The 26580-nt window shown below is 36.0% G+C and overlaps 1 pseudogene across 2 annotated transcripts; it reads right to left on the minus strand.

The window, feature by feature from the left end:
• Positions 1 to 21406: 21406 nt before the first annotated feature.
• LOC145167902 (transcription factor MTB1 pseudogene) lies at positions 21407 to 23632 on the minus strand (annotated as a pseudogene). 2 transcript variants are annotated; one of them, XR_013741510.1, is made up of 3 exons: positions 23501 to 23632; positions 23339 to 23391; positions 21407 to 23203 (listed from the first exon to the last, which is right to left on the minus strand). The product of XR_013741510.1 is annotated as a transcription factor MTB1 pseudogene, transcript variant X2 (transcript). The 2 variants fall into 2 exon arrangements; XR_013741509.1 differs by having other exon boundaries at positions 21407 to 23391.
• Positions 23633 to 26580: the final 2948 nt, after the last annotated feature.

The raw sequence follows: 26580 nt of genomic DNA on the forward strand, positions 1-26580 counted from the left end.
TGAGCTTAGCCAGATTCACAACACCTTCCATATGTCACAGCTTCGGAAGTGTGTCACTGACGAGGCCGCGGTCGTTTCTCTGGATGACATTCAGGTGGACGGGAGCCTGAACTACATTGAGAGACTCGTTGCAATTTTGGATAGGAAGACCAAGGTTCTTCGAAACAAGGAAGTGAAGCTAGTAAAGGTGCAATGGCAGCACCGAAGGGGCTCCGAATGGACATGGGAGCTTGAGGACGAGATGCGGGAGCATTACCCAGATTTGTTTGCATCTACGGACTTCGAGGACGAAGTCTAGTTCAAGCGGGGGAGAGTTGTAACTGTTGGGTTTTAAGTACTATAACACTCCTATGGTGCACATACAACCCTAATGCTTTGGATCTAAGTTTTCTCTAGTTATAAATGCAATAAAAATTATCCAAAGCATGAAACCTATCTAGCATACAAATTTGGTACATGAATCATAAAACTAGTTAGAAGAATACCTCTTATTTGTAGCTTGTGGTTGTTGGCATTTCAAGAGCTGAGCATCTCAAGTGTGATGCCTCAAACAAGTCACAAACACCATGAACAAATGGAGGACTTTGAGAGAGAGAGAGAGAGAGAGAGGCTAGAACCACCAAAATCGGCTAGGGTTCTCTTAGAACCCTTGGGGTGGTGAATTTGAAGCTAAGGGGTTACTTTTATAGTGTGGAATTCCTAGGGTTTCAACTTGTAAACCCTAATTCATTCCTTGGACCTTTAATCCAATAATCCATATGATAAGCCTTATGGACTAACACTTCATGGACTCTCACATAAACTTAGTCCATCACTAATCAGTCATGGATCATTGGCCCAACCTATATGTATTACTGATTTACTTAATCAGTCCCCTTAATTTAATTAATCTCTTTTGATCACTAAATTAATTCCAAATTAATTTTTGACCAATATTAATTAAATAATATGATTTTTCAATTAATATATTATACTTATAATATATTAATAAATCACAAATAACCTCTTTCTCAAATATCCATCCTGTCAAATTGTTCTGGTGAAGGCAACCCGAAATAGACCATGCTACTCTCGGGTCAAGTACATACCAATTATAGTTATGAGCTTAGACACCTAATGCAACAGTCTCCCACTTGGATAAGTCTAATAACTATTATTGCAAGTGCGGCTTCAAAACCCAACTAGCAATCGTAGCTCTCAAAAGCCGCTGTCGAACTCTGACCTAGTCAATGATGTGTCCATTAGATACGGGATCATATATTCCTCCATTCTAGATATTGTATGGACATGAGACATGTATTATAATCATTCTCTCTGTCTTCGTGTTGTTTCCCGATTTCCGATTTAAGACGACCGACTAATTGAACAAATCAAATCAGTCTAAGCTTGGCCAAGCACTTAGGGTTGTCATCACTAAATCATCGAGGGGCCCACAGATATCGTTTTTATCCCTCTTAGGGTAAAAGGAACGGATAAAATTCGACTCATATGCTTGCTCTATTTACTCATCAAATCACACACAACAATACGTTTTAAAACACCAAGTTACCGGTGCGTTTTCATATCATCAATGTGCAACCGACTTGTAAACTGCAACTCATACCTCTCTGTTTCAAGAATATAAGATATTATCGTCTCACAATCACCCGTGATAAAATCCATGAAGTGATTCAGATGAGCGTGGGTTTAATCCAATTCTTAAATCTTATTACAGGAGTACTCATGAACACTGCAGCAAACTTTGCTATGTCTAAACACTTTAGACAATCTACAGTCAGATTCATGACAGTCTTTCCTCATTACCTACTTCCAAAGTATGATCGACTGTGGATGGTTTGAATAATCTTATTATTCGGGAAGTCAAAACATGCAAAGTGAAACACAAGAATAATCGAATCCAATATGGTCTCAAAACTTTTGAATATAAATAAAACACCTTTTATTTAATCACCATATAGATTACACATTATTCATTGTATAATGTTTTGACTGATCAACTTAATACTTGAATTAAAACAATAGTCATCCCATGCTCCAAGCATGCACACTGTGTTTACCTATGGTCCTTACTTTATGAAATAGATCAATAGAAGACATTTCCAATGAAACTCATTTCACAATTCCAAATCTTTATCATAAGTGTAAGATTCTAAACTATCATGCAATAATTCCTTTTGTAATATCGAGGTACAAAAGTCACAGAGACTTTGCCAACGCTATTACAAAGTATTCCTTTGGAGATTGTCACAAGAACAATTCCATGGAAGTGAATTTATAATTTCAAAGTACATTCCTTTAAACATCCTTCTTGCATAAAAGTTTCCAACCTACACATAGATTCTTAATATCCAACTCCCATTATGGAAACATTTCCATATATGCCATATGAAAATTCATTATAATAGAATCATGTCTTCTCATAATAATGTCAATATGGTCCATCCATTACTATACTTCCAACTACAAGAAATCAATCATTAGCGAACCTTAGATCGTCCTTGACAGTTGTTTAATAACTTTAGTCATATCCGGTTCTAGTCCTTTTTCCATCTTAATACCCTAGGCATTTGGAAAATTAGAACACGTGAATATTATAGCATATGCAATCGATCCTATATCCAAAGCATATGGGACACGATTCATAATGTCTTACATAAAGACATGATACTTGACCAGTCTCTTGCTATAATATTTCCATATATAGAATTTCCAATGTTGAAATATTTCAACATAGTATTCATATATCCATGACTAAGTTTGATTAATACTTCAATCTAAACTTTTAAATTCGAAATAAAGTATAAGTATCCTCTCCCTTACTATAGCGAAACAACTTTTCAACCTTTGCAACTTTGCAAATTAGAACTTTGTTTCCTATAAATAGTATTGCTAACTCGCAACACTTACCATAATAATTATGCTCCCACTAGCATAAAAATTATTTTGTTACTAGCATAACATTTATGCTCCCACTAGCTTTGACATGTATCCAAAATCAGTTGGACTTCTAGAAATCAATACTTTATTGACTTTCTTACCAAGGTTCAGATTTCTGATACGAGATGCTTCGATAAGCCTTTATCTAAGCTCATACACATTTTATTAGAAAGCTCATATGTGTGTCTAAACTATTCATAACTTACAACAATAAGTTCTGAATGTTCAAACTATTTGTCATTTCTCATAATTCGAACTATGAAGAGGGATGTTGTAATCATAATCAAATTTGAGAACGCAAATAGCACAACTGCTATCTCCTTTAAATCTACTTAGTGAAAGCGGTTCCTCACAATCATTTTCATGAATTGGATAGAAACCTTATGACACTTTGATTTTATGGTGTATGTGTTCCTATCAATGTGAAATTGTCATTTCCAACCATTATCATTAGATAAGGTCTATGGCAGATTCAAACTCATATGGACTGAACTTATTCAATCTTAATTTCTTGCCACATGGCAGCACAAGGGCCTACCATGTCTTTCAATTTGTTTATAGATCACCCTTACTGATCAATGAACTTTCATTGATCAAGGTGCTTTACCTTATGCAAACAATTGAACTCATAAAACTCACAAGCATAGTCAACTTTAACTGGAATGGCACAAAAACAAGAATATGTCAACACGATAGGTTACAAACCTCAAGTCGTGTGCTAGTGATAAACGATAGGTTTATTCTTGATTAGTTCTTGAACTTTTCAAGATCTTTTTAGACTCCCACTGACTTCTTGACATATAAGATTCTCTGTCAAGAAATATTCCTTGACAAACAAATATCCAAGAGTTAGTGCGGATTCTCATCAAGAATGACACTTCATATAATTGGTCTTAGTTGGTCTTTGTCTTATCCAAGACATCACAACTACCATTTACAGATGTGTTATAAACCTACTTAAGATATGTCACTCAAGGAACAATCTTGGAGTATGACTCTAAGACTTGATTTTGGAACGAAGTATGACTCACCTTAATTGATTTAACCATTTCAACAATTTATGATTCCTCTTCTTAGCCATACAAATGCACTAAGGTGTCCTTAGAGGATCAATTGTGATATGGTTTTCATAATCACTAAGATGATCATAAAACACGATACTAAAGTACTCTCCTTTCCTTTCAGATTGGAGAAATTTTTTATCTTTCTGCCTAATTTGATTCTTCTTATTCGTTCTGCTATACATTGAAACTTTTTAATGATTCAGAATTATACTTAATCTTGTAAGCATAATCATATTCACTAAGCTTTTAGTAAATCATGACGAATAGTCTTATCGTTCTTTGTGGTGAACCCGACCAGTGCACAACAATGTGTACTTGATCCCATAGTCCTTCACTTGACTCACATCTTTATATGAACAAGGAATTAGTCTTAATTTCCCAAAGATGAAGGTTCTCATTCACCATTTAATACAAGTTGCATGATTCCAAGTTTCTGTCCAATTGAAAGTTGGTGATGAGAATCTTTCCTTATTTGGTAAATTTAGACACTACCACAAACGAAAGAATCAAATCCATATTGCTAAAAATAGAAACATACAACCATCAATTTTCACAAATGTCATTGCAAGGAAATATAAAATAAGATAAAATCAAAATTTTCTTTATTTATAAAATTGCGGAAAACCTTTCCTTACAATGCAAGTACATATGCAAACTATGTTTCTAAATATTCCTAAGCAATCTATCATAACTCGTAAGCAGCAACTCAAAATTCTGATCATCGAATCATGCGATCGAAATCCATCTCTTCGCGATCAGACTCAGCCTGCTCTTTCTTTAAGCTTCCTTTCTCTTCTTCGATCCTTCAAAACATCAAAATATAATCTTATCACATCATGTATTAAGAATCTAGAAATAGGAACTTGATAGAGTTAGATAGTGGACTTACCTGAACCAGAGTCAAACACTTTGACTTTACCATCCTTGTGATCCTTCAGATAAATACGGCAGCTCCGCATCTAATGCCCCTTCTCTTGGCAGTAGAAATAAACAGACTCTTTCGGAATGGCACACGGGACAATCTCAGACTTAGCCTTTCTCTTTACCATTTGGTCAAACTGTTTGACCTTGGCCAATCCCTTTCCATTGGGAAGAGAAGACTTTTCTGGACTTCGAATGTTTCCATTGTCAATGTCCATGGAAGTTTGGGAGATTGATCTTCTAGACAAATTTGCTTGACCAGTGCGCCAAATCATTGTTGATTCAGCAGCAATTAGCAAATAGGTAAGATCAATAAGGGTCACGCCGTGATCTGTCATATAGTAGTCTTTAACAAACTGAGCATACGACTCAGGAAATGACTGAAGAACCAAGTCAACAGCCAATTTTCTCGAGAAAACGACACACAACATTCCCAGCCTGTCAACATGCAACTTTATCTCCAAGACGTGAGCACATACAGACTTTCCATCTTAGTGTTTGTTTTCCAATAGGGCTTGAGTGACCTTGAACTTTTCAAGTCGACGAACATGTGGGTCAGCGATAATTATTGGAGGAGGTGGAGGAAGTGAAGTATGATTTCTGGGAACATCATCTTCATGAGGAAACCTTTTTCCAAAAGATTCGGGAAGACCATAGTTATCAGAACTAGACATCTACAAGGGAGAAATTCAAGTTTAGTTGATTTAAGTCCTTAATATAACACCCAAATGAAATATTAAGGCTAGGACCCAACACAATAATTTACAATTCGGAAGAGGGATGCCTCAATCCAATTGCAAACTATTTGTCGGTAGGTAAATGCCGATTTACCAATTCCACCACGAAAACGAAAATTTAAACGAATTAAGTTTTAAATGAAATTCCTAGATCTTTTGAGATTCATTGAACTTTTCAATGGCATGTTTAATCTCGATTATTCCCTTCAAGTTTGTGACTGGGATACCGAGGATCACAAACAATGTGTGAATAACCATGCAAATTAATTTGGTACTCTCGAAGTCATTTATCACCTAATCAATGTGTCGGTTAACCACGCACGCTCCATTGATCTATGACAAACATCAAGCTACCCTTTGCCACCCTCACTAGTCTAAGTTAGTGTGTCAGTTAACCACACACGCTCCACTAACGACTTGGCAAGGTGCTAAGTCCAATTTCATGGATTAGCATCAAATTCACATTTTTCCTAAAGGAACTAAAGATTGGGAATTTATAAAGTGTTTGGTTACTTTATATTTAATTATACTTTTAACGAGGATTTAAATGTTCTGTCAAACTCGTTCGGCTAACGACCCTCCACTACTTGGTTGCTTTGGTCATATGTTTTGAACGTCATAATTTCTTCATACGATCTCGTATTTTAACGATCTTTAGATCCATGCATTCGTATTTTAGTCTACTACAACTTTCGTTTAGATTACTCCCGTTAAAAAGTAATATATATTTTTATTTATGATCTTTATATCCATACGTTTTTTATGAATGCATGTATGGATGTTTTTTTATAAAAACGTAAGTAAAATATATTACATTTTAACGGGAGTAATATTAACAAAAGTTGTAGTAGACTCAAAAACCGAACATGTGGATATAAAGATCGTTAAAATCTGATATTGTATGAAGAAGTTACGACGTTCAGAACACAAGACCTAAGTCAAACCACAAGACTGTGACAACCCGAAATTTCTATTATGTACAACATGTCAATTCAATAGGAGTTAAATCAGTTACAGTTAAATTTTCAGACTTTTTGGATTAAGTTTGATTATTTTAGGATTTACACTTTAGGAGATACCAGGAGAGAGGATGCCCTATGGTTATAGTGCAACACTGTTATTCCTAAACTTCAAGAAATTGGAGTTTACTGCCGGGAATAAAATATTTTCAACCAAAAACCCAGAAATTTGGGGTATATATATGACACTTGTCATTTATTATCATTTTTCCAAATTTCTCAAGAACAAAAGCAAATCCTCTCAAGTATCATCACGGGATTTATTCCAGATCTCGATCTAGTAAGTGTTTTCAACCATTTCAAGTTAGTAGATCACTTAATCTAGTGTTTTAACAACTTTCTAACCGTGAAATCATTCCAAAAGGTTGATTCTTCCATTTACACCAAGAACACACACTAGTGTTCTTGGCATTTTGGCTCATTTCAAGCTTCCATATAGTAAGTACTTCTATCCTAGAGTGTGTTTAAGCTTGCTATACCTCATTATAACATGAAATCATCCAAGAATCACCAAGAAAATGGTGTTTACGGTCCAAGAACATTCTTGAACCGTAAACCCATTTTAAGGGATCGAAATGTCCCTAGTCCCTTCCTAAGCCTAGGTAACTAACTTAGATCCTTACCTTGATGTGTTAAGGACTTGAAATCATCGAAATACCAACATCCATAAGAGTTTACGGCCGTAAACTCTAGGGTTTACGACCGTAAACCCAAAGGGACGTGGTCTTTGGGCCGTAAACTCCAAATAGGAGTGAAATGGTGCCCTAGCTTCTTCCTTAGGCTTATACTTCAAGAGGAAACACTTCAATGGACTTAGAAACGTTCAAATCAACAAATGGTCAAAAGAGGGGGAGTTTACGGCCGTAAACTCTAGAGTTTACGACCGTAAACCCATTGGGTTGAGGTCACAAAACCGTAAACTCATGTTAGGGTTTCTTTTGAACCCTAAACCCTATAGCATTGTTCGACAACACTTAGATGCATTCCTTGAGACTTATAACACTTATATAAGGTGTTTAACTTGTCTTAGGATGTCTTAACTTTGCTAATTAGTTGTTTAAAGTCTAATTAGATACATATATGTTGTATTTATATGTTGAATAGGATCATTGTGTGTGTACAAGTCTTCACTTGACACCTAGCAATCCTATTTTCTTCAGTTCATCCAAACCACCAACTACAGGTGAGTTCATACCCCTTAATTAACCTTTTAAATGTTTTTAAATGCTTTTATGGGGGGGAATACAAGTTGAACAATTATAGTTATTATATCAATCACATGTGATTAATAACTACCAAACAAATGGTTTTCTTACTTTTCAAACTGTTTATCAAACTGTTTTACCTCAAACTGTTTTACAAACTCTTTTATTGTCAAATACATTTATCAAACTCTTTTAACTTATATTATGTGTATCTATATAAATATAGTTATATAAGTAGGATTGGAAGGACTTAGGACTGCTAGTCTACCCTACTTCCTGTTCTTGTTTGATTGTGGTCTTGGGGTATCAAGGTTAGTTGTCCGAGGGTCGTTTGAATCCTAGTTATATATTATGTATACGTATGTAGATATAAAAGGTTTGTTATCAACCTCTTTTAACTTATATTATGTGTATCTATATAAATATAGTTATATAAGTAGGATTAAGAAGGACTTAGGACTGCTAGTCTACCCTACTTCCTGTTCTTGTTTGATTGTGGTCTTGGGGTATCAAGGTTAGTTGTCCGAGGGTCGTTTGAATCCTAGTTATATATTATGTATACGTATGTAGATATAAAAGGTTTGTTATCAACCTCTTTTAACTTATATTATGTGTATCTATATAAATATAGTTATATAAGTAGGATTAAGAAGGACTTAGGACTGCTAGTCTACCCTACTTCCTGTTCTTGTTTGATTGTGGTCTTAGGGTATCAAGGTTAGTTGTCCGAGGGTCGTTTGAATCCTAGTTATATATTATGTATATGTATATAGATACAAAAGGTTTTTCCTTCATTCAAGTCCATACCCTTGGGTAGCAAGGGTATACAAACATGTTCATACATTGCTAGTAAGCTACCATAGGGGTAGTTTAGGAAGATACTATTACTAGAACGATGAAACATACAATGAGTCAGTTCATACATGAGTCAATACATACTATAATGAGAAACAAACATGAAACAAAGTGATGAGAAACAAACATACAGGCTAGACAGAGAAAGAACATACAATACAGCTAGCACACAATTCACATAACATTTACATTAATACATTTATGTGAGCCATTAAACAGGGCATGGCACTACCTGCCATGACTGTTTTTGTATCAGAATCTCCTTAATTGGGGAGCGTATGAGTTTGTGTATAGATCTATACTGGATTGACTATCCTACACATTTCTGTTCGCTACAGTGGGACTTGCAAGTCTACGGGTGCCAAACGTCATTTTTGTGGCATCTTACATTGTCACTTTACTATTGAGTCGGTAGCAAGATACAGGCCGATCACATGTTACCTTAAAATATACAATTAACTTAAGGTAGTTAGTACAGCAGTAGTTTCATAATACTACATTAAAGTACTATAACATTTTCCCTTTACATTTTACTTTGTGATTTCACACAATAAACAATAATGTAAAAACTATATTTTTGGTTAATGATAGTCGGATTTGGGAAAATACTCACTTTTACAAAGGATACACACACAGACACTAGATGCCTTGGTAGAAGGCTACTTTTAGTAGGAAACATAGGGTTTTCTAGGATAGTTCAAACAAATACAAAACTTTTACAAACACACAGTACATCTTACAAAACATCTTACAAATGCTTTCATACAAACACAGACACTAATATACTTATGAACTCACCAGCTCTAAAGCTGATAAACTCTTTCAAAATAACTTGTATTCTCAGGTCACCAGTAGACAGGTACCGGAGCCAGGTTTTGAGAAGATGGAGCTCGTTCAAGACTCATCTTATATTTTGATGTATATTGTTTTGGTGTCTTTAAAACTTAACGGAACACACTTGTATGAAATTATATTATTAATGCAATGGATGATGTTGTTGCTTGTTTACTACTTGCATTGTTGTGATACTGTACATGACGTCCTCCACCCCAGAACGTTTCCGCCGTTCATTTGGTTTTGAGGGTGTGACAGATTGGTATCAGAGCATTGTTTATAGTGAATCGAGTGTATCAACCCATAAAAGATATACGAACTATAAACACAAGCGGGATTTAAAATACTCTGATGAAGAGTTTATACTTTAAATAATAAAATATTTAATAAAGTATACATACCTGCATTCATACTAAAATCAGTGTCACTAGGACAGAACAAAAGTATTACGATTGGTGGACAGCATAAGCATACTTAGAGACATATGGTCAACCCTGGGAAGATGTAGCCTGATCAACTACATTATCCGAGGAGTGATTAGCATGTGCCTAAGTGTGGTTGTGAGGTTGCACCAAGTCTAAAAACTTACCAACACTTCTACAACAAGAACAGTAGAACAAAACATTAAACTTAAAATACTATAGGAGTATTTTGTGTCACTATAATTACTTATTTGAGAACTAAAGGTCTTTATTAGTATATCAATGGTTGTTTAGTGGATACACTAAAGTTATATGTACTAGGATGTTATAGACTTAGAATCTGTGATCTTTGCCTTACTTCCTGTTCCTTGTTTGGTTGTGGGCTTAGGGTTAGGGTTACTTATTCGAAGGTCTATCCCGTCTGCATGACATATAACTGGTATGCTTTAAACAAGTATTGAGGCAACTGATAAAGATCATCTTATAATTATTTAATTAGTTAGTTAGTTTAAATTAGTTATCTCTTATATCCCTTTTCTCGCGTAGATTTAATGGCTGGATTTTATCTTCCCGGAGACCCGTACTTTCCCAACCACGACAACACAGAATGGCTGGAAGACGAACCAGAAGATAATCATCCAATTCCTTTAGATGATTATGAAGCTGAAATTTTTTCTGATGGTTCCGACTCGGAGCCAGAAGTCAACAACCAACCCCCAGCTGTTCAAAACCCAAACCTTCGTCCTGCATTTCAAGGACCCACACCTTTGTGGGCCACAAACTTGAACAGGTGGAGTCAGGAACAAGGTCAACCTTTTCCTTACAATGGAGACAGAAGCTTCTACAACCTCACTGAGGGAGGTTCAGCTGATAGGGTCCTACCTATCATGGTTCGTAGGATTGCTCGGAACACCGAGCAGGGTCGAGCAGCTATCGACCGGGTAGTAGAAGTGGATGCCAATTCTGGTATTAACACTGTCCGCATTCGCCAGCTGGAGTCCGCTCATGAAAGGGCTCAGGTTAGCAATGAAATGCTTCAGAGGGAACTTGCCGAAACCCGAGCCGAAGTCAGGGAACTTCGAGTTCCGCAAGCAAGGTCTGATAGGCATGTGAGGGACATAGAGCGTCTCCTTTCGGATTCAAGGACGCACTCAAACAGTTCTCGTCGTCGTTAGAATCGTACCAACTTCTCTTTTGGATATAACTTAGTTATGTAAAAACTTAAGTCTAATTTCCTATCCTTATAAATCTTAGACCTGCTAGGTTTTGATTTGGTGGTATGCTGTCAAAATTTTCCCATCTTGGATGATGTAAGACCTACTTCTAGGTCATTTTTCCCCAAACTCATTACATCTGTAATTCCAATATCTTTGACAGATATAAAAATCTAATGGAAATTATTATCCAAATACTTTCATCTTCATTCAAGTATTCCATTTAATTATGCTGTTGGGCTATGGAGAGTTAGTCCATGAGTAATTCTCATCAATATCTTATTCATTCTAAACTTTCAGCAAAAAGATGCCTCCACGAAAGTCAACGAGACGTAATCCTCCACCACCTATTCCTCAATTTGATACAGCAGCCCTCAATGCTGCTGTAGCTGCGGTTGTGGCAACAGCCATGGCTGAATATCATTCTTCAAGTTCCACTGGAGGAGGGACTCCTATTCCAACAATACAGGTTGAAACCCCTGTGCGCTCGAGAGAGTGCTCCTACAAAGATTTTACAAACTGCAAGCCATTATCCTTCAGAGGAACTGGCGGAGTCATTGTACTCTCGCAATGGTTTGAGAAAACCGAATCGGTTTTCGCAATCTGCTCCTGTCCAGAAGGGAGCAAGGTGAAGTTCGCTGCTTGCACCTTTGAAACCAGAGCCCTAACATGGTGGAATAGCCATGTTAAGTCACTATCTCTTTCAGTGGAAAATGATATGGGCTGGGATACTTTAAAAGACCTCATGATTGAGGAGTATTGCCCGAGGGGCGAGATCCAAAAGCTGGAGGAAGAACTTTGGCGCCTAACCATGAAAGGCACCGACATCGTAGCATATACCGCCAGGTTCTGTGAACTGGTGGCCCTCTGTCCCAACATGATTCATACGGAGGGAAAGAAGATCGAGAGGTATATATGGGGGCTGGTGCCACCATACCAGGGAAATGTATTGTCATCACGCCCCACTACATTTGATAGTGCCAAGCGATTGGCACAGCAGCTAGTTGACCACGGGGTCCGTACCCCGGCTACAACAACCACCCTGGCCATCTCAAAAACCGCCAGAACTGCTGAGTCCAAGCGGAAATTCTGGGATGACAAGAAAAAGAAAAAGGCTGCAAAGAAACAGCAGACGGTTGCAGTTCATAGTGCGACAGCACCTGCCACTGCTGCTATTCCAATAAAGCAGTATTCTGGAAGTTTGCCTTTATGCAACAAGTGCAACTACCATCATATGGGAGCTTGTCGGGACATGCAGTGTGTAAACTGCAACAGGAAGGGGCATACAGCCCGTTTCTGTAAATCTCCGGCAAGGCCAATCACCCAAGTCCCCGGCGCTGGAGTGGGCCAATCTTGCTACAACTGTGGCGATGTGGGCCACTACAAGAGGAACTGCCCCAAGGCAGGGAATGCCGGTGGAGTAGGAAGAGTTCTGGCTATAGGCCATGAGGAGGCGGTTGCCGACCCCACAGTGGTCACTGGTACGTTTCTCCTCGACAACTCTTATGCTTGTATACTATTTGATAGTGGAGCGGAGAGAAGCTTCGTGAATCAAAAATTTGCTCATTTACTTAAGCAAAAATCACGAGCACTCAAAGAACCGTTCACAGTAGAAATGGCTAATGGGAAGACAGAGAGCACTAGCTGCATTTACATAGGGTGTACCTTAACTTTAGATAGCCATTCATTCTCGATCGATCTCATGCCAGTCTCAATTAAAAGTTTCGACGTCATCATTGGCATGGATTGGTTGAGTCTTCAGCGTGCCGACATCATGTGTTACGAAAAGGCAGTTCGCCTTAATCTTTCGTCTGGCGAAACCCTAGTAGTTTATGGCGACAAACTCGGCACAAACCTTCGTATCATCTCGAGCATTCAAGCTCAGAAATTCTTGCGTAAGGAATGTCACGCATTCCTTGCTCATGTTGTCGATGTGAGCCAAGAAGCGAAAGACATCAAGAACATTCCAGTAGTACACGACTTTCCCGACATCTTTCCAGAAGAGCTACCAGGATTACCTCCGCAACGACAAGTCGAGTTCAGAATCGACTTAGTTCTAGGGGCTACCCCCGTAGCCAAATCGCCTTATCGTCTAGCACCTGCAGAGATGCAAGAACTATCCTGTCAACTTAACGAACTGCTCAGCAAGGGCTTTATAAGACCAAGCTTCTCACCTTGGGGAGCTCCAGTCTTGTTCGTCAAAAAGAAAGACGGATCTTTTCGTATGTGCATCGACTACAGGGAGCTCAACAAACTGACCGTCAAAAATCATTACCCTTTGCCTCGGATAGACGATTTATTCGATCAACTTCAAGGGGCGAATTTCTTTTCCAAGATCGACTTAAGATCCGGATATCACCAGTTACGAGTGCTAAGGGAGGATGTTCCAAAGACAGCCTTCCGAACTCGTTATGGGCACTACGAATTCGTAGTGATGCCGTTCGGATTAACAAACGCGCCCGCAGTATTCATGGACTTAATGAATAGGGTGTGTCGTCCTTACTTGGATCAGTTCGTCATCGTCTTCATCGATGACATACTTATCTACTCTCGTAGTAAGGAAGAACATAGTCAACATCTGCGACAAGTCTTAGAAACCCTGCGCGCGGAGAAGCTTTTTGCGAAATTCTCGAAATGCGAATTTTAGATCCGACGAGTCGAATTCTTAGGGCACGTGGTTAGCGAAGAGGGAATCCACGTGGACCCATCCAAAATCAAAGCCATTGAGAGCTGGTCAACACCGAAGACGCCAACAGAAATTCGTCAATTTCTAGGCCTCGCTGGCTACTATCGCCGATTCATTCAGAACTTCTCCCGCATTGCGAAGCCTCTTACAACACTTACCCAGAAGGGCGTATCCTTTGACTGGGAAGAAAAGCAGGAGAGAGCGTTCCAAACGCTCAAACGAGCCTTATGCACTGCACCAATACTATCCCTTCCCGAAGGAATAGAAGACTTCGTTGTCTATTGCGATGCATCGAACCAAGGTCTCGGATGTGTTCTGATGCAGCGAGGAAAGGTCATCGCCTATGCCTCGAGGCAGCTAAAAACACATGAGGTCAACTATACGACGCACGATCTTGAACTAGGAGCAGTTGTATTTGCTTTGAAGATCTGGAGACACTACCTGTACGGTACAAAGAGCACAATCTTTACAGACCACAAGAGCTTACAACACATATTCGATCAGAAGGAGCTCAACATGAGACAACGACGGTGGGTCGAGCTACTCAGTGACTACGAATGCGAAATTCGTTATCATCCCGGCAAGGCCAATGTAGTAGCTGACGCCCTAAGTCGGAAAGAATATTCTGGTCGTAAAGTCAAGTCATTGACTATGACTATCCATTCACACTTATCCACACAAATACAGGCGGCTCAGCTCGACGCTTTGAAGCCTGAAAATGTGACCAATGAATCCCTACGAGGAATGGATAAGAACTTGGAAGTCAGAGGTGGCGGAGCTTATTATCTCATGAACCGGATATGGACCCCGAAACTTGGTGGTTTCAGAGATTTGGTCATGAAGGAGGCGCATAACACTCGTTATTCCGTTCACCCAGGTTCAGATAAGATGTATCTGGATCTTAAAAAGTTATACTGGTGGCCTAACATGAAAGCAGAGATTGCTACCTTCGTAAGTAAATGCCTTACTTGCGCAAAGGTCAAGGTCGAGTACCAGAAACCCTCAGGTCTTCTTCAACAGCCTGAGATCCCAGAATGGAAGTGGGAGCGGATCACCATGGATTTCATAACCAAGTTGCCCAAGACAACGGGTGGACTTGATACCATATGGGTCATCGTCGACAGATTGACCAAGTCCGCGCACTTCCTGCCTATCAAAGAGACAGACAAGATGGAGAAGCTTACAAGAACTTACATAAGGGAAATTGTACGATTGCACGGTGTCCCTATATCCATTATCTCAGACAGAGATAGTAGGTTCACTTCCAGGTTCTGGCAGTCGCTACAAGGTTCCTTAGAAACTAGGCTGGATATGAGTACAGCCTACCATCCGCAGACAGACGGGCAAAGTGAGAGGACTATCCACACCTTGGAGGACATGTTGCGAGCCTGTGTGATTGACTTTGGGAAAACATGGGATACTCATTTACCCCTTGTAGAATTTTCCTACAACAACAGTTATCACACAAGCATAAAGGCTGCTCCATTCGAGGCCCTCTACGGCCGAAAGTGCAGATCCCCTCTGTGCTGGGCTGAGGTGGGTGATACCCAGTTAGCTAAGGGACGAGTTCCTGAAAGCACTCTCACAGGTCCGGAGATCATACGGGAAACGACGGAGAAGATCGTTCAGATCCGTGAACGACTGAAAGCCTCCAGAGACCGACAGAAAAGCTACGCTGATAAACGAAGGAAACCGTTGGAATTCCAGGTGGGCGACCATGTTCTATTGAAGGTCTCACCCTGGAAGGGCTTGATACGCTTCGGAAAGCGTGGAAAGCTAAATCCAAGGTACATTGGGCCTTTCGAGATTCTTGCCAGAATCGGCCCTGTAGCTTACAAACTCAACCTACCGAGCGAACTCAGTAACGTACATTCTACCTTCCACGTCTCGAACTTGAAAAAGTGCCTGTCCGACGAGACTCTTGTAATCCCACTCGACGAGATCGAGATCAACGAGAGCCTCAACTTCGTGGAAGAACCAGTAGAGATCATGGACCGAGAGGTCAAGCAAACGAAACAAAGCCGCATCCCGATAGTGAAGGTTCGCTGGAACGCCAAGCGAGGACCTGAATTCACTTGGGAGCGAGAGGATCAGATGAAACTGAAATATCCTCGTCTTTTTACTTAGTTCTTTGTAACTACTTATTTGCTTAAATTCTAATTTCGGGACGAAATTCCTTCTAAGGAGGGGATGATGTGACAACCCGAAATTTCTATTATGTACAACATGTCAATTCAATAGGAGTTAAATCAGTTACAGTTAAATTTTCAGACTTTTTGGATTAAGTTTGACTATTTTAGGATTTACACTTTAGGAGATACCAGGAGAGAGGATGCCCTAGGGTTATAGTGCAACACTGTTATTCCTAAACTTCAAGAAATTGGAGTTTACTGCCGGGAATAAAATATTTTCAGCCAAAAACCCAGAAATTTGGGGTATATATATGACACTTGTCATTTATTATCATTTTTCCAAATTTCTCAAGAACAAAAGCAAATCCTCTCAAGTATCATCACGGGATTTATTCCAGATCTCGATCTAGTAAGTGTTTTCAACCATTTCAAGTTAGTAGATCACTTAATCTAGTGTTTTAACAACTTTCTAACCGTGAAATCATTCCAAAAGGTTGATTCTTCCATTTACACCAAGAACACCAAGAACACACACTAGTGTTCTTGGCATTTTGGCTCATTTCAAGCTTCCATATAGTAAGTACTTCTATCCTAGAGTGTGTTTAAGCTTGCTATACCTCATTATAACATGAAATCATCCAAGAATCACCAAGAAAATGGTGTTTACGGTCCAAGAACATTCTTGAACCGTAAACCCATTTTAAGGGATCGAAATGTCCCTAGTCCCTTCTTAAGCCTAGGTAACTAACTTAGATCCTATATAAGGTGTTTAACTTGTCTTAGGATGTCTTAACTTTGCTAATTAGTTGTTTAAAGTCTAATTAGATACATATATGTTGTATTTATATGTTGAATAGGATCATTGTGTGTGTACAAGTCTTCACTTGACACCTAGCAATCCTATTTTCTTCAGTTCATCCAAACCACCAACTACAGGTGAGTTCATACCCCTTAATTAACCTTTTAAATGTTTTTAAATGCTTTTATGGGGGGGAATACAAGTTGAACAATTATAGTTATTATATCAATCACATGTGATTAATAACTACCAAACAAATGGTTTTCTTACTTTTCAAACTGTTTATCAAACTGTTTTACCTCAAACTGTTTTACAAACTCTTTTATTGTCAAATACATTTATCAAACTCTTTTAACTTATATTATGTGTATCTATATAAATATAGTTATATAAGTAGGATTGGAAGGACTTAGGACTGCTAGTCTACCCTACTTCCTGTTCTTGTTTGATTGTGGTCTTGGGGTATCAAGGTTAGTTGTCCGAGGGTCGTTTGAATCCTAGTTATATATTATGTATACGTATGTAGATATAAAAGGTTTGTTATCAACCTCTTTTAACTTATATTATGTGTATCTATATAAATATAGTTATATAAGTAGGATTAAGAAGGACTTAGGACTGCTAGTCTACCCTACTTCCTGTTCTTGTTTGATTGTGGTCTTGGGGTATCAAGGTTAGTTGTCCGAGGGTCGTTTGAATCCTAGTTATATATTATGTATACGTATGTAGATATAAAAGGTTTGTTATCAACCTCTTTTAACTTATATTATGTGTATCTATATAAATATAGTTATATAAGTAGGATTAAGAAGGACTTAGGACTGCTAGTCTACCCTACTTCCTGTTCTTGTTTGATTGTGGTCTTAGGGTATCAAGGTTAGTTGTCCGAGGGTCGTTTGAATCCTAGTTATATATTATGTATATGTATATAGATACAAAAGGTTTTTCCTTCATTCAAGTCCATACCCTTGGGTAGCAAGGGTATACAAACATGTTCATACATTGCTAGTAAGCTACCATAGGGGTAGTTTAGGAAGATACTATTACTAGAACGATGAAACATACAATGAGTCAGTTCATACATGAGTCAATACATACTATAATGAGAAACAAACATGAAACAAAGTGATGAGAAACAAACATACAGGCTAGACAGAGAAAGAACATACAATACAGCTAGCACACAATTCACATAACATTTACATTAATACATTTATGTGAGCCATTAAACAGGGCATGGCACTACCTGCCATGACTGTTTTTGTATCAGAATCTCCTTAATTGGGGAGCGTATGAGTTTGTGTATAGATCTATACTGGATTGACTATCCTACACATTTCTGTTCGCTACAGTGGGACTTGCAAGTCTACGGGTGCCAAACGTCATTTTTGTGGCATCTTACATTGTCACTTTACTATTGAGTCGGTAGCAAGATACAGGCCGATCACATGTTACCTTAAAATATACAATTAACTTAAGGTAGTTAGTACAGCAGTAGTTTCATAATACTACATTAAAGTACTATAACATTTTCCCTTTACATTTTACTTTGTGATTTCACACAATAAACAATAATGTAAAAACTATATTTTTGGTTAATGATAGTCGGATTTGGGAAAATACTCACTTTTACAAAGGATACACACACAGACACTAGATGCCTTGGTAGAAGGCTACTTTTAGTAGGAAACATAGGGTTTTCTAGGATAGTTCAAACAAATACAAAACTTTTACAAACACACAGTACATCTTACAAAACATCTTACAAATGCTTTCATACAAACACAGACACTAATATACTTATGAACTCACCAGCTCTAAAGCTGATAAACTCTTTCAAAATAACTTGTATTCTCAGGTCACCAGTAGACAGGTACCGGAGCCAGGTTTTGAGAAGATGGAGCTCGTTCAAGACTCATCTTATATTTTGATGTATATTGTTTTGGTGTCTTTAAAACTTAACGGAACACACTTGTATGAAATTATATTATTAATGCAATGGATGATGTTGTTGCTTGTTTACTACTTGCATTGTTGTGATACTGTACATGACGTCCTCTACCCCAGAACGTTTCCGCCGTTCATTTGGTTTTGAGGGTGTGACAAAGACCTACATAACCAAGCAGTCGAGATCACGATGGAAATAAGCATCAATAGACCCAAAAACCCCATCAATGATTGTCCCACGTAAGATGTCGTGAGAAAAAACCTAAAGAAATCATTCATAAGTGTCGAATGAGTACAAAAACAAAAATGACTTATTTTGAAACAAAAAATATTAAGGACTAAACGTGTACAAAAATATTAAGGACTAAATGTGTACAAAATAAGAAATATATTACCCTATAAAGTCGTTTTTCCCGGCTAACCTGGAGTAACCGATTATAAGGACCGAATATATAAAGTTTAACAAGTTCAAGGGTTAAATGTGGACGAAAAAAAAAACTCAATAACCAAATGTGTATAGATCAAAAAAATATATTACCCTTTTAATTCATTATCCCTAAATTAAAACAATTAAACTTACTCGTTCAATGTCATTTTTCTCAACAAAATCTTATTCCCATTTTACTTTATTTAGAGCACACAAACACACACAAACAAAAACTACATGGTTCACGTCAAGAAATCAACATGTGGGAAATACACTAACTATATTCCAATCAATCACCTTGATTGTTGGGAAAGATAGAGTAAATTATAATGATTTTAACGAACATTTGATATAACCGGCTTTGATGTTAATAAAATAACAGTAAGGTCATCTCCAACCCATTTTTATTTTTTAGTGTTTCATCTTCAATTCTATTCTATTTTTTACAACATTTATATCCCAAAAAAATATATTCCTAATATATTACATTCTTTCAACTTGTATAGATTGTCAAACACATCTCTTCTACTAATTTGGTTTTAACAAATATATAATCTATATTTTTTTCATTACAATAATATTAAATAAATAAAATTATATTTATAACACTTAATTATAAGTTTTTGTAAAATACGTTATCATGTATTAAAATTTCAATATGTATGTAAATTTTTATACGTATTTGATAAACAAAAAACAAACTTTTATATTTATAATTAATTAATATAATTTAATATATAACAAAATATTATAAGTATTAAATATTACATTTAAATTATAGTTAATAGATAAAAATAAACTAAAAATATATAAATATACAAAAATAGGGACTAAAACCGACAACTCAAAGTTCATCCCCATTTTGAAAGATATGAATAATATAAAATCATATTTGGTGTTATACTATTCATTTCTCCCAAAATGGGAGAATAAATGAGATAGGTTAGAGAGGAATGGAAAAAATAATGGAAAATAAGAGTGGATTGGAGATACTCTAATAAAGAATTTTCGATGAATAAAAGATTTTTCTACAATTTCTTGTATGTGTAAAAACGTAAATATCATTTGCATTCTCATCTAACATCTTTGCAAAAATATAAATATACTTCACATCTGCATTTTGCATGAACAAACTATTTTTAGACCGGTTTTTTTCAGTCTGATCTTTTTGGGCCTGGTCTTGATCCCTTTAGGTCCGATCTTTGTGTACGTCTTTTTCTATTCAGTTTTGGAGGTTTTCGGTTCGGTTTCAATACTTTCAGTTTTTGGTTCCAACCGTTTTAGGTTTTCCCATATGTATGATTAACACTAAAATGATACTAAAATTTACTAAAAATGATACATTAAAATTTAATTAAAATATAGTTTGGTAATGTGCGATTAACAAATGTGAAATAACACAAAAATAGTATGCATATGAACTGTGGCTAGTCTTTTTTTTAGATTGATCTCGAATCGATCTCGAACTATTGCAACGGTCCAGTCCTGGTCCCATTTTTGGGACCGGTCCAAGACCCGTTTTTTTGTTAATGGCTAACATGTGTAACAAAGAGAGCCTAAATAGACGCCTGGTTGTTAATATTCTCATTTTGATCTTAAGATCTTACGATTTTAAGATCTTTGAAGTGAAAAATGATCCCGATCATACTTTTTTAGTTTTTTTATAAAGTTAAGTCTCAAAAATTCATAATTTCAACCTGAAATCAAGCATGTTAATTTGTAAGAAGTCCCGTAGAACATCATAATTTCATCAGTTCATCTCGAATTGGACAAGACACACTTATAATAATTCCTTTGTGATCTTATTCTTTTGGTTGTATATGAAAAGAATGATCTTTTTTTCTTAATTAAATGTTTTCTTCTTAATATTTATAGTTTGCAACAACAAAAATTATAATTCACGTGTAATAAGTTAAAATTAATTTCATTGTCAACGTCTTGGTCAACATCAATTTATAATGTATACATCACACTTACAAGCAGATTTGTGTATAAGTTCATTTTGATAGGATTTTTTGAGTCCGATCCGATCTTATGATTACGGTCTTACAAAACATAAAATGATTGTAGGTAAAATCCCGACCATTTGAACAAGATTCGTGAGTGACCATGACATGAGCTTTCACCCAACCTCATTTGTCCCTAACATCACTTCATTTTCAAACTAACACATTATACTTATCTTAAGTCGCATAACATTCAACATATTTATAAAGTTTCAAATATTTGTATATCATTAAAACGAAAAATGTATAAGGAACATAATCAGCCTAAATTGTTTCCCTGCACTACATATCAAACTTAAACAAGTAAAAATCAAATAACCCACTAATCTCATACAAAACTTTCTATTTTTATACCTTTAACATTTCTATCCCAATTACTAATGTAAAGAAGAACTTGATTCCTTCGAAAACACAGCCATCAACTTCTCCTTTGTCAGTTCTTCAGATCCCTCAGACTTTACCACAAACACATGAAACACTTTATCATTCCCTGCACCCATCTTCGATTCAAGAACCCTAATCCCAGCTTCTTTGAATCCTTGAATCACTTTAGACATCGGATGCGTATCTAAAGGACACGTCACTCTTACTGTTACTTCATCTTCACCTGCTTCAATTTCAATTTTCTGTGGATTTAAGCCACTGTTGTTAGGTGTATCCATGGATGATGTGCTGCTTCTTTCAGATTCCATCTCTCTTAGCTTCTTTTGAAGATCGGTTATGTAAGCAATTGCATCTCCTAATAACGAAGCTTTATCCATTTTTGAAATATTAGGGACAACAGCTCGTAAAGCATAAAATCTCTGGTTCAGTTTCTCTCTCCTCTGTCTTTCCGCTTCTACATGATTCAACGGTTCTTCTCTTCCATTTGCCGGTTTCCGGCCACGTTTTCTAGGCCGTTTATCATCTGTTCGGGCAGTGATAGCCATTTCTTCCCTGCCCGAAGCTTCAACATCTGAAATCTCGGAATCACCACTCACAGGTCGAGACGCTGCACCTGTGGCTGTGGCTGTGAAGTCGATTTGCATTTCTGTTGCTGGGTTTGGAAGGGTGCTGAATTGTGCCCAATTCGAACCTGTTATTCTGTTTCTTGAATTTGAAATCAGGATTTGTGGATTCTCGATTTTTGGGAATGGTTGATGGTTTTCAGGTTTCCTGACTGTGAGTTTTTCTCTAAATTGAGGCTGCCCCAAGCTTAATCCCATGTCCTGGTTGAAAAGCTTTGATAACAACGGAGACACTAGAGAAGTGTTTGAATTTGAGGAGAAGGATGATCTGACGGAGTGCAAGAGCTCAATGTTTTCAGGTATGGAACGAATCGATCCAACTTCAAGCACCCCAACGTCTGTTGGAATTAAGACGACAGTCTGAATGCCTGCAGATTTTGAGAGATTTGATCGGAAACAGTAATCGGAGGTGGATCTTAAAGCATCGGAGTACCATAAGTGGTTGCCGGAAGAAAAACATTTGCCGGGGCCTCCTTGTCCTTGTGGGAAGGAGAAATACATGGAGATGAGGAAGAACATCTCGGTATCTGTAACTCTGTCTAATCCAAAAGCGTAATTATCTTCATCTAATCCGCCGAACAAAACATGCAGATTTTGAAGGACTCTTTTCTTAATTCTCTGTTGGTTTTCGTCTTCTAATCGGATGCTTAAAATTCGAGCGATTTCAAACTCTTCTCCTTCTCTAGGCTCCCTACAAGACCCATCCCCCCAAACTAGAACCAAATCGCCGGACTTTGAACGGGAGATTTGCCAAAAAATAGCGTAATTCCAACTGAAATTACCGGAATTAGGGTTATCTACGAGATCTGAGAGCTTGTTTTGTAAATTATCATCGTTTGCTGATGAAGTTAATGAGCATTCATTCCCGGCGGAACTCGCAATCAGGTAATCAAATGCTCTAGTTCCTAACACAGCCGCAACAATCGCTTTCTCTTCATCATTGAAATTTCCACCACCCATATTCGCCTTATGTTTCATGCAAAAGCTTCCCCTAAATACCCGAAAACAAACAAAAAAAAAGGACCAAATTTACGAATTTCAGACGAAAAGACTTTCCGTATAGCAACAAAAATATCCAACAATCATCAGAACTATCTATAGTGAAATCAATCGATTTTCCACACACTTCAATTGGAATTGCCTCCCAATTTCAGATCTCCATGCTCTAAATCGGAAATCCTTCATCAATAACAAAGAAACACACGCACAAACAACGTAAGATTTTGAACATAAAGATTCATATAGTAAGCATATAAAAAGAATAGAATAGAGTAATCAAAACACATACCTTGTTTCAGAGAATAAAACTGATAAACACAATCCTCACTTTGTAAGAAATTGTTGGGTTTTAGAGAGAGAGAAGAAGAGAGAGGTGTTTGGGTTGTGGTTTTCGTTCCTAAATCCGAACTGCGCGTGTATAAAACCCGTGGCACGAAGTTAGAGGGGGGTGGAGGGAGTTAACCATGGTTAGGTTAAAATCCCTAGGGCTATAGATCTATTCATTTCTCAAGGTCATTGTTAAAACTATGTTTTTGTTGTGTGCTATCACTTATGTACATTTTCACCAAAACAATTTTAAAAAATTCAATGCTGTTCAGGTTGCTGACATAAATTATTTTACTTCAATAAAAATAGATTTTTCAAATAACTAATCTGAATTGTTTTGAATTTAGTTTTGATGATTAACAAACAAAATCAAACCCATTTTATATTCTACTATTTTTATTATATTTTCTAAAAAGTTATTTAACAAATCAAGTATTAGAAGAAACAATAGAAGCATGCCGCCTCCAAGTATCAACAAATTTTATTTGAAGAAAGATGTCAAGAACGAAATTTTTGATAATTGGATTCGAGTCATGATGTGGAAACTTTGACGTCAACAGGATATTAGATGGTAAATACTTTTAATATAATCCTTGTAAATTTTTTATTTATTTTTTGCACGTTTAGTTTATGCATCTCTAAATCTATTCCAAATAGCTATATTATGTTGTACGGTTAAAGTATAAATTATATAGTAAAAATTATGCATATACATGTTAAAGATGTTTATGTTACTCATATTAACTATAAAATAATAATTAAATAATAATTGTTACACTAAAATTGTTTATGATAATATTTATCGGTTTTTATCCGTGGCTTGCATTTTAATAAAATCAAACATAAATATTGATTTAGTGTTAGTTTAACTATTCTTATGACCAATTAATTCAAAAATAACTTATTTGATATTTTTAATTTTTGATCATGATATCTGTTTAGAATATCAACAATTATTTGTAGACTAATATAATTTAATTTACTTTATGTTACCATTAAATAATATTATTGTTAACTAATTTACAAAATATATTATTATTAGAAGGTAACTGAAGACTAAAATTTAGATATTAAGTTTTTTTCTTCTTTTTTTGCATTTATCTTAGATTAATTAACATAAAATTGTTATTACAAAAGGTTTGAAAACTCATATTTATATTTATAACATTTATACCTTTTTTAGCTATTCCAAAAATAATCTTTGAATATATTTTAAATTTATTTGATATTTTTATTTATGTTTTAGATTTAACATCATATTTAAATTTTGCAGTTCCAAAAAAATATCATAATTAAATTAACAATTTAAGTATATTATATTAATAATTATAAATTTTATAATTAATATAATATTTTTCATTTAATAACATATTTAAATTAACAAATTATTGTATTAGGTTGAAAGTTGAAAGGTCATTGGGATATCAAATGCATGTATGCATGGTAATAGGAAATACAATTTTTTTTTATAGTATAGTATAAATTCAGATATAGGTAGAAGATTCATTAATTGACTAATGGATCGTTATAGAAGTTCAATTATTGAAAATATTTTGAATTCTTAGAACTATAAATATGAAAAATCATGAAATGCTTTTAAACAAAATAAAAGTGTGAAATTCAATTCTTAGTGATTCTTATTTTTGTTGTCCAAAATTGATTTATGGAACATTAAAATATATCTTGTTGTCTAACTAAACATCTGGATGGACTGGTTTGAAACGTTTACAAATGTTTACAACAATGTTTTGCAAATGACAAAAAAAAAAAAAAGACATTTGCATGGACTAAATCCTAATGCCCATAGTGTATACAAATTTCAAAATTAAAAAATTGTTTGTTTTTTGTTTCAAGCAACTCAAACACATTCAAACTATAAAACATTTAGCTTCATCTCATTCATCCAATTCTTTTAAACATGCAAAATCTCATCCAATCTATATCGATTCACGAGACTCATTATCACCCGATATCTCAACAATTGTAAGTATTTCATTAATGTATGTGGATGTGTATGTGTGACCCACCTATATCCCTTGCTTCAAAGTGGATAGAAGGAAAAACCATTCTTTGTACCAAAGTTTAATTTTACTATATGGAATTTGTTACAGTAGCTATGTGTTATACGACAACATCAAGCACCATAACATCAATAATAATAGGGAATGAAGATATAATATAAATTTCACATAGAAGTGATATACATGCAATAGATATAACCGCACAACAAATAATATAGTATATATGCAATACTTATAACTACACATCAAATGAACTTCATATCCCCATAGTATATATAACAACACAAAAATTGAGTATAATATCTCCATTATGGATATATCTCATGTGAATGAATGTAATATCCATGTATATAACTACACATAGAATGAATATAAATTCGAATCTATCCATCCCAAAGTAACTACTCGTCTTAGCATTTATTTGACAAGCAATTATAATTACATTACATAGAGGATACTTTCGTATATGGTATATCAATAAGGGTTAGGTTAAGTAACAGTAATGTGTGACATCCTGCGAAGCATGCATAATTTGAAAAAAAAACAAAAAAAACAAACAAACAAACAAACTTATGCTTTTTAAAATATCAACTTTAATAAATCTAAAATGAAAAATCCCAAAAACTAAAACCTTTTAAAATCGTAAAATATTTCTAGGCAAACCACAAAATGTCCAATAAACAATATACATATCAATAAGCATAATAACCAAATCCACAATCTAATACTAAATATATTACATAAGTTCCTCTCACCACAAGCGTCCTTAACCATGTTATATGTACGTCCAAAATTTTCAATGGGTGTCATCACACTCCAACAATGTCTAACCATAACCAGAATTTTTAATAACATACATAAACCACAAATTGCATGTAACATCCAAAATTTCAGGTATTATTCTTTAAAATTCTCTTGTGTCTTCAATTTGATTTTTGTGGATTTTAACCTTACCACGGCTTGGTGTTTAGAGCACCACGGCGTGGTAGTGTCGTCCTCACCACGATGTGGTGATTTAATG

The sequence above is a fragment of the Lactuca virosa genome, chromosome 3 (assembly GCF_052849685.1).
Source record: "Lactuca virosa cultivar CGN04683 chromosome 3, Lactuca_virosa_CGN04683_v6, whole genome shotgun sequence".
NCBI lineage: Eukaryota > Viridiplantae > Streptophyta > Magnoliopsida > Asterales > Asteraceae > Lactuca > Lactuca virosa.